The 8,583-nt window shown below is 38.2% G+C and overlaps 1 pseudogene; it reads right to left on the bottom strand.

The window, feature by feature from the left end:
• Positions 1-5,065: 5,065 nt before the first annotated feature.
• Positions 5,066-5,460, bottom strand: LOC136306601 (small ribosomal subunit protein eS24 pseudogene; annotated as a pseudogene).
• Positions 5,461-8,583: the final 3,123 nt, after the last annotated feature.

Genomic DNA, 8,583 nt, shown 5'->3' with positions numbered 1-8,583 from the left:
TTCAGGGAGACACTAGAAACTATGTAAACACAATAAATTAAAATTTAGAAAAAAAGAAAAGAAAAACTGGTCCTACATTAGCATGTGGTAGATAAAAAGCAGAAAGGTTATCTTGGCTATGGAGGTAACCCCTGAGAAGTGAGAGGTTCAGTGGTGCGATTCAAATAATTTAACAAGTGGTTCTCTGCCCTAATGACCATTTTAGTATAAAAAAAATTATATACTGAAAGGTAGTTTATTATTTCATACATTTACTCCTTAAATAAGAACAATAAAAGAGGTACACAAAATGAAAACTATAAAACGGTTTTAAAATATTAAGGAGTAAATATTAAATAATTCTGACAAAAAACAATAAAACTGTTATTTAAGGTATTTTTATATTGCTTCTTGATTGGTGTCCTCACTTGCAATTTTTTTCACCTATGGACAGAATGAACATTACTATGGGCACTTAGAATATGCTATTGTGGAAATGAATGTCAAAAAGAGTAAGGAATATAAATTTGTGATTTCTGCATTGGGTGGCTTCCCAGGCTCCCAGCTTAGAGAGAACTCTGATTACAAGTGCCATTTTAACAACTGGTTGGCCAAACTCAACAAAAAGTTAGGTATTGGTTCTGCTGAACTGGTGCGAACCAGCTGAATCTCACCACTAGAGGGTCTCAACCTCACACCAGACCCCACAGCTCAGGATTCCAGTACCAGGAAAAGAACACCCCATAATTTCTGACTGTGAAAACCACCAGGGATTGTGGCTGAGTAAAATGGAGGGCTTCTGGAGTCTTAGGTAGTTCCTCTCTATATTTTTATTATTTCTTGATTTTAAAGAAAGAGAGAGAGGAAAATATTAAATTGTTATTTCACTTATTTATGTATTCCTTGGTTGATTCTTGTATGTGTATGACAAGTGATTGAACCTGAAACTTTGGCAGATCAGGATGATGTTCTAATCAACTGAACTATGGGGCCAGGGCCCTATGCAGTTTTTCTTAAAGAGCTCCTATGTAGACTTATTTGAATTCACTCCCTCAGAGCTCCAGAGCTGGAGCAGCAGCTTGAAAGAAACCAGGGACATGTGGGGAGAAACTGAATTGTTTGGCATCAGAATAAGGGAGAGCTGCAGAGGGGGTTGGGGGTGGGGGAGACAAAGCTTTCTACCAGGTCAAAGTGCTAGCAAAGGCCACTGTACCTTTTCTGAGACTCTCCCACTCCACACATACATAGAGCTGGCAGGCAAGTGCCATATCTAGTCATCAACCTGGCTCACTCTGTTTGCCCTGCCCTGGTGATTCCAAAACCCCACCCCCACCCAACTTTATAGTCTTCCAGTGGCTTATCTATTAATATATGCATGGTCTTCTCTTGGCTCATGCTTCAGACTTTTTTTAAATCTCTCAAACAAGGAGTATCTGACCTCAGCATGCCTCATACCTTTCACTAAGTATTCCCAAGGCCCAGCACTAGCAACAGCCAGCCTCCGTCTTGATTCACAGCTTGGCCTTGCCTGGGCACCTCCAAGTCCAGCACAAGTAACAGCTATCTGCAGCTCACTTTGTAGCTCACACTAGATGGCCTGGAGTAGCACACAGGTACCAGCAGATCTTGCCCTGCACCTCCCAGGAAGCCCCAGAGCCAGCGCACCCAGTGGGCAGCCTCAGACTGAGTCAAATCACAATCCAACTACCTCCACAAGTGGCATATTCAAGGGACAAACTCAGCAGGCACCAGAGTCACACTGAAGTAAGTTCTGCTCTAGAGGGTGGGCCCCTGCACAGCAGATCCTCCAGTAGTCAGTGGTCAGTGGTGGCAGACAGTCCTTGCAGCCAATTGGCCTAGGGGTAAATCTCTCCTATTGACATGCCAACAGCAATCAAGGAGTGTGTATCCAGCAGCCATGGGAATTGGGGGTGCACCTGAAGTGCCCAGTTAGAGTGATCTGGAAGGCTGTGCCACTGGACCCTTCAGAACTCCTACCACATAAGACCTCTCTACTAAACCAGGTTACACAGCAACTCCACCTAAGACATAGAAACAAACACAGAAAGGCTGACAAAATGAGGAGACAAAGAAACATGTCCCTGTGGAAGAACAAAACAAAAACTCCAGAAAAAGAATTAAACAAAATGAAGAAAAGCAATTTACTAGATGTAGTGCTCAAAACATTGGTTATAAGGATGTTCAATGAACTTAATTAGAACTTCAACAGCATAAAAAAGGACATGCAAACGATAAAAAAGAACCAGTCAGAAATGAGGGATACACTAATTGAAATGAAGAATATATTACAGGGAATGAACAGCAGAATAGATGAAGCCAAGAATCAAATCAGCACTTTGGAATATAAGAAAACAAGAAACACTCAATCAGAACAGCCGAAAGAAAAAAGAATCCAAAAAAATAAAAATGGTGTGTAAGGAACCTGTAGGACAACTTCAAGTGTACCAACATTTGCATCATGAGGGTGCAAAAGGAGAAGAGAGAGAGCAAAAAATTGAATACCTGTCTGAAAAAATAATGACAGAAAACATCCCTAAGCTGGTGAAGGACATAAACATACAAGTCCAAGAATCACAGAGTCCCAAATAAGATGAATCTGAAGAGGACTACATAGGCACATCATAATTAAAATGCACATAATTACATAATTAAAATGTAATTAAATACAAAGAGAGATTCTTAAAAGATCTAAAAAAAAAAAAAGCAGTTAGTTACCTATAAAAGAGCTCCTATAAGATTGTCAGTTTATTTCTTAACAAAAACTTTGCAGGTCAGAAAGAATTGGCACAAAATATTCAAAGCAATGAAAAGTAAGTACCTACAACCAAGATTGCTCTACCCAGCAAAGCTATCATTTAGAACTGAAGGACATATAAAGAGATTCCCAGACAAGAAAAAGCTAAAGGAGTCACCAAACCAATACTACATGAAATCCTAAAGGGTTTTGTTTAAGAAGAAATAAAATAAAAAATATATAAACAGTAAATTGACAATGAATACGTATTTATGAACAATTAAATCTAAAACTATAAAATAAACAAACAAGCAGAACAGAAACAGACTCATTGAAATAGAGAACATTTTGTCAGTTGCCAGATGAGAGGATATTTGGGGAATGGGTGAAAAGGTAAAGAGACAAAGTACAAATTGGTTGTTACAGAATAGTTGTGGAGATATAAAGCACAGCATAGAGAATATAGTCAATAATATACTAATAGTTATGTATGGTGTCAGACAGGTACAAGATTTATTAAGATGATCACTTAGTAAGTTATATAATGTCTAATCACTGGGGCATACACTTGAAACTAATATAATATTGTATGTCAACCATAATTGAAAAATTAAAAAATGATTAAAACTTAAAATGAGCAGAGGATCTGAATAGATGTTTTTTTTTTAAAAAAAAAAATCTACAGATGGTCAATAGTTACATGAAAAGATGTTTAGTATCACTAATCATCCAGGGAATGCAAATCAAAACCACAATTAGATATCACCTCACAGCTGATAGAATAGTTATTATAAAAAAAAAAAAACCCAGCAAGTTTTGCTAAATACAGAGTACAGAATGATAGTTGTAGGGGGCAGGGGGTGAGAGGGAAAATAATCAAAAGAAAAAAACTTCCAGTTATAAAATAAGTCATAGGGATATAATGTATAGCATTAGCATAGTGACTATAGTTAAAAATATTTTATATTTTTGAAACACGCTAAGTGAATAAATATTAAAAATTCACATCACAAGAAAAAATTTAGCTATGTGCAGTGATTTTGTGATTATCACACACTGTGTTAATTTTGCAATTGTGGGGACTTAGAATCAGCTACCCCAAAATGTGCCTTAGTCATTATGTGGCTTATTTAGATTAGAGTTAAAAACAATTTTAGCTTCAGACCTATATGGCCAGGAGCTGCCATCGTGACCATTCACAGGAAGGTTCTCATTGAATTCGAGCAGATGGTAAAGAAATGGCAAGTCAGAAGATGGTGGGCCATTCTGTTTATTGGTGTCTCATCAAGACAGTCAAGCCACAAAAGAGGGCAAGGGTTCAGGGAAGCCTCTGCAATGCTGATAGCAGAAACTGAGAGAGAGCTAGAGCCCTTGGTCTGCTTCATTTTATTGTGTAGAAAATTAAAGCCTTTAAGCAAATATACAAATAAGGAAGTCTCTGATACAAAGCCACTATCTGAGGTATAAATGGGATTCCTCATAAGAGTGCACCACCCTGTATCATGCAACAGTCAAGGGTGTGGGGAAAAGCTTAGTTTTGAGAAGACTTGAGTATTAGAAGGAGGGAAAGGCTTAGTCTCAAATGAAGCCTTAGGCTATACAGACTGCCAGCTTACACCCTGTCTCCCACACCCACAGGGAGCAAACATATATATACAAACTTATTTGACCAACAAGACCCAAGAGAAACTTGGCCCCCATTGTTTACTGACCTAGAAAAAATGTGAATTAAAGCCCTGGCCCATGATAAGACACTATCAGAGATAACCTCTTTTGACCTAGCTATAAGGCAGGACAAACTTCTGTTTACTAAGCATCTGCTTTTATCATTCTGAAAAATAACTCTTTGAAGCCTTCAAGGAAACTTACCTCATCCCTAGCTCAAAATGTTTTACATGCTTATGTTCCTTTTCTATCTCTGGATCTCCCCTACATGTGGGGTCTCTGATTCTCTCATGTATATGTGGTTCCCATACATACATATGTATTAAATTTGGTTATTTTCTCTTTTTTTTAATTTTTTTAAATTCATTTTAGAGAGGAGAGAGAAAGGGGGAGAGAGAGACAGAGAGGGAGAGAGAGAGAGGAGAGAGAGACAGAGAGAGAAGGTGGGGAAGAGCTGGGAGCATCAACTCCCATATGTGCCTTGACCAGGCAAGCCCAGGGTTTCGAACCGGCGACCTCAGCATTTCCAGGTCAACACTTTATCCACTGCGCCACCACAGGTCAGGCTGTTAATTTTCTCTTGCTAACCTGTCTCATTTCTATTTTTTAAAGCTTTTAGTTTATTAATCCTCTCTTAAAACAACTGCATAATCACCAAAGATAAAGTCATATACTCTTACTTTCACCAGTACCAACATTGGCCTTTGCAGTCCCCTAACTTTGTTCATTCTGTTCTTATTCTTTTGCTGTTTTCTTGGGATCTTCTTCTTATATAGTCCTTGTCTTGCAAGTCTATGTTTGGGCTGATTTTTCTTCGCATAATTCAATATAACAAAAATCATGCCCAAACCAGTTGTCTTGCCACCACCAAAATGAGTTCTCAGTCCAAATACAAAGATGGTATCTGGTGTGGTCTTGTATAATTTGATTAGTTTTTCTCAAATTTCTTTATTAGATACCGTTGGTCTCCCAGAATGAAGGATATCAATGACCATTTGTTTCCACTGAAGTAGTCTGTTGATCATGAACTTTCTGGTCTGTATAGTTATTGTATAATTCATGATGACAGCTGATCTTCAAACTGCCAGTTATTTCATGTGCATTTTAATATGTTATACACCTGAAACTAATATATTTTTATATATCAATGATATCTCTAAATTTTTTTAAATTAATTTAAGTATATGCATAATCTTTGGTTCATCAGCCCTGTTTGAAATCTAGCCTATAGAAAAAAAATTAATATTTATGTATAGCTCTGGCCAGGTAGCTCAGTTGGTTAGAGTATTGACCCAATTTGCCAAGGTTGCAAGTTTGATCCCTGGTCAGTACACAAACAAGAATCAATCAACAAAGGTATAAATCAATGGGTTTTCTTTCTCTCTCTCAAATCCATAATTTTTAAAAATTAATATTTAAGCATAAAGATGCACACTATACTAACAAAACAGCAAAATAATGGAAACTTAAATTCTCACTAACTAGACCAATAGTTAATAAGACTAAAAATACTATGGGTAAACTTATACGTACTAACCTAGAAAATGATTCGTGTTGGATTATTAAATAATTGTTTTTTAATTGTGTAAAGCCAGTATCCAGGGCTACCATCACAGCTGCCTGGCCCATGTAGGTTCACATAGGATTCAGACAGTCGGTAAAGAAACAACGGAGCCAAAAACTGGTGGACCATCATCTTTAATCCTAGCTTGCACCTGGCAGGCAAGTAAAAACACACACTGGGCTCCAAAACCCACTCACATTCAGTGCTCACAAAGCTACTGACTTATCTGAGTTTCCTAGAATCAAAGGTTTCTAGCTCACCAGACTTATTCACCTCTGTTCCCCATCTCCTTCCTTCTCCCTGCACAAATTCTGCACAAACTGGCTTCTCACTCAACACTCCGCCATCTTGGCTGCTTCTCCATGTGACCTTTTTCTGCTCTCCTCTCTGCTCTCTCCTCTAATGACAATCTAAGGAACTGAGAGAGCAAGCTCCCTTTCTGCCCCCATTTTATAGTGTAGAAATCAAAACCTTTAATCCAATATACAAAATAGGAAAGTCTCTAATACAAAGTCACTTCTCTGAGGCATGATTGGATTGTACCACCCCACATCAAAAAGGGTAGGAAAGGCTTAGTCCTAAAACCAAGCCCCAGGCTACAAGGCTCCTGCCAGCCCACAGCCCGCCCCCAACACACATTAACATCACCTGGGCAATGGCTTCCACGTGGGCAGCGCCATCTTTAACAAAGTGAGCATAATATATTTTATCTCCCCAACAAATTGCAAACCAGTTTTATTGATATTATGCATTATCTATTATGTACTGGTGTGTATAACTTTGGAAGAAAAGTGTAAAGCCAGTAGCCACGACCACCATCACAGCAGCCTGACCCATGCAAGTTCACATTAGATTTGGACAGACAGTAATGAAACAAAGGAGCCAAGAACTGGTGGGCCATATCATCTTTAATCCTAGCTTGCACAGAGTGGGCAAGTAAAAATACACACTGGGCTCCAAAACCCACTAATTCAGTGCTCACAAAGCTACTGACTTATCTGAGTTTCCTAGAATCAAAGGTTTCTAGCTCATTAGCCTTATTCATCTCTATTCTCCATCTCCTTCTCTCTGCACAAACTCTGCACAAACTGGCTTTTCCTTCAGCACTCTGCCATCTTGGCTGCTTCTCTCTTCTCCTCCACGTGGCCTTTCTCTGCTCTCCTACAGCATGGGCTCCTCCTAGAACATAATCACTCTTCTCCTAAACAACATGATCTCTCTTCCTTTTAAAACCTTTTGGCAAAAAAGCCCTCCCCCAACACATATTAACATAATCACACCTATTCCAAGCAATCACCTGGGCAACGGGCTTCTACGTGGGCAGCGCCATCTTTAACAAAGTGAGCATAATAATATTTTATCTGCCCAACAAAAAAGGATACAAATCAAATATATAGTGGTTAATGGACTATAGCTTTGCTTTCATTTCTTGCTGTAAACATGTTGTATTTTCTTTAAAAAATGGATTATAGGTGGTTTTTATTCATTATAACTAAAATTACACACATGGTAGCAAAGTTGAGCAATAATCCTAGCAGTCTGGCTTCAAAGGCCCAGCTTTTAGCTACTCAGTAAACTTCCTTTATCTGGAGCACTATCTATAATACAAGCTAATAGTCTTAGAATTTATTTTTTTAGTTCTTACCTATCATAGCCAGTGTAACTATATATTCCTGATTCCATCCTTGAGTCAAGATTATCTTTTTTTTCACAAAGTCTTGACCCCATAAGTCAAGACTAGTTATTCCCTCAAACATCTAGTCCCGGGGGGGAGGGGGACACACAAAGAACTAATTACAACGCTTTAAATTAAATTACTGTTAATTGTGGTTCCCTTAAAATTACAATAACTTGGTTTGGGCATGTAATTAAGCCAATTATCTTGAAAATGCTACTGAAATTTTCAGTAAGCATCCACCCCTTTGGCCCCCTTTGCCTGGTTTCCCTGCCATTATTTGAAACCTGTTTTGAAGTTACAATAACCTCTTTGTAGCAGAGACACGGGTAAAAAATTTCTCAAACTCATAGGTGACAGGATCCCTTCATAATTAATCCCAGGATGTCCCCACCCCACCCTCCAGAAGTTCTCCAGTTATGGAAGTTCTCATGCAGATGCCTGTTACAACCAATCCTTTAGCCCTGTTCTTGTCTCACTCTTCCTACCTCCTCTGCAATTTCTTCTTCCTCAAGGCATTTTACTTAAGTAGATACACTAAGTTACATAAAGGAGGTAAAGAACATTTTCTTGCCTATACAACTAAGAAATCCTCTTGAAATGAGTTCAGATAGGATTAGTGAAAAAGGGAAATGCTTCTGCCAAAAAAAGCAAAAAATTATTGTTGGTAGTGCCCAGAATTAATTAGATGGGCGATTACATTACTAATTTTCCCCCCTTATCTCCAGCAGCTTTCAGAAGACTGTGATTTACCAGGCATATTTTCTGGCCAAGATTTCTTTTATGGAAAATTTTGCTTTACCTAGACAAAGCACATGACAGAGATTTAAAGCACATATAAGATGAAAGAGGTTCCAATTTTTTCAAAGTGTATTTTTAAATTACCCTGGTCTTTCACACTTTTTTTTTTTTTTTTTTTTACAATATATTAGTCCAGAAGCTTGG

This window comes from Saccopteryx bilineata, chromosome 5, assembly GCF_036850765.1.
Source record: "Saccopteryx bilineata isolate mSacBil1 chromosome 5, mSacBil1_pri_phased_curated, whole genome shotgun sequence".
Taxonomy (NCBI): Eukaryota; Metazoa; Chordata; class Mammalia; order Chiroptera; family Emballonuridae; genus Saccopteryx; species Saccopteryx bilineata.
This window is presented reverse-complemented; position numbering and strand designations above follow the sequence as displayed.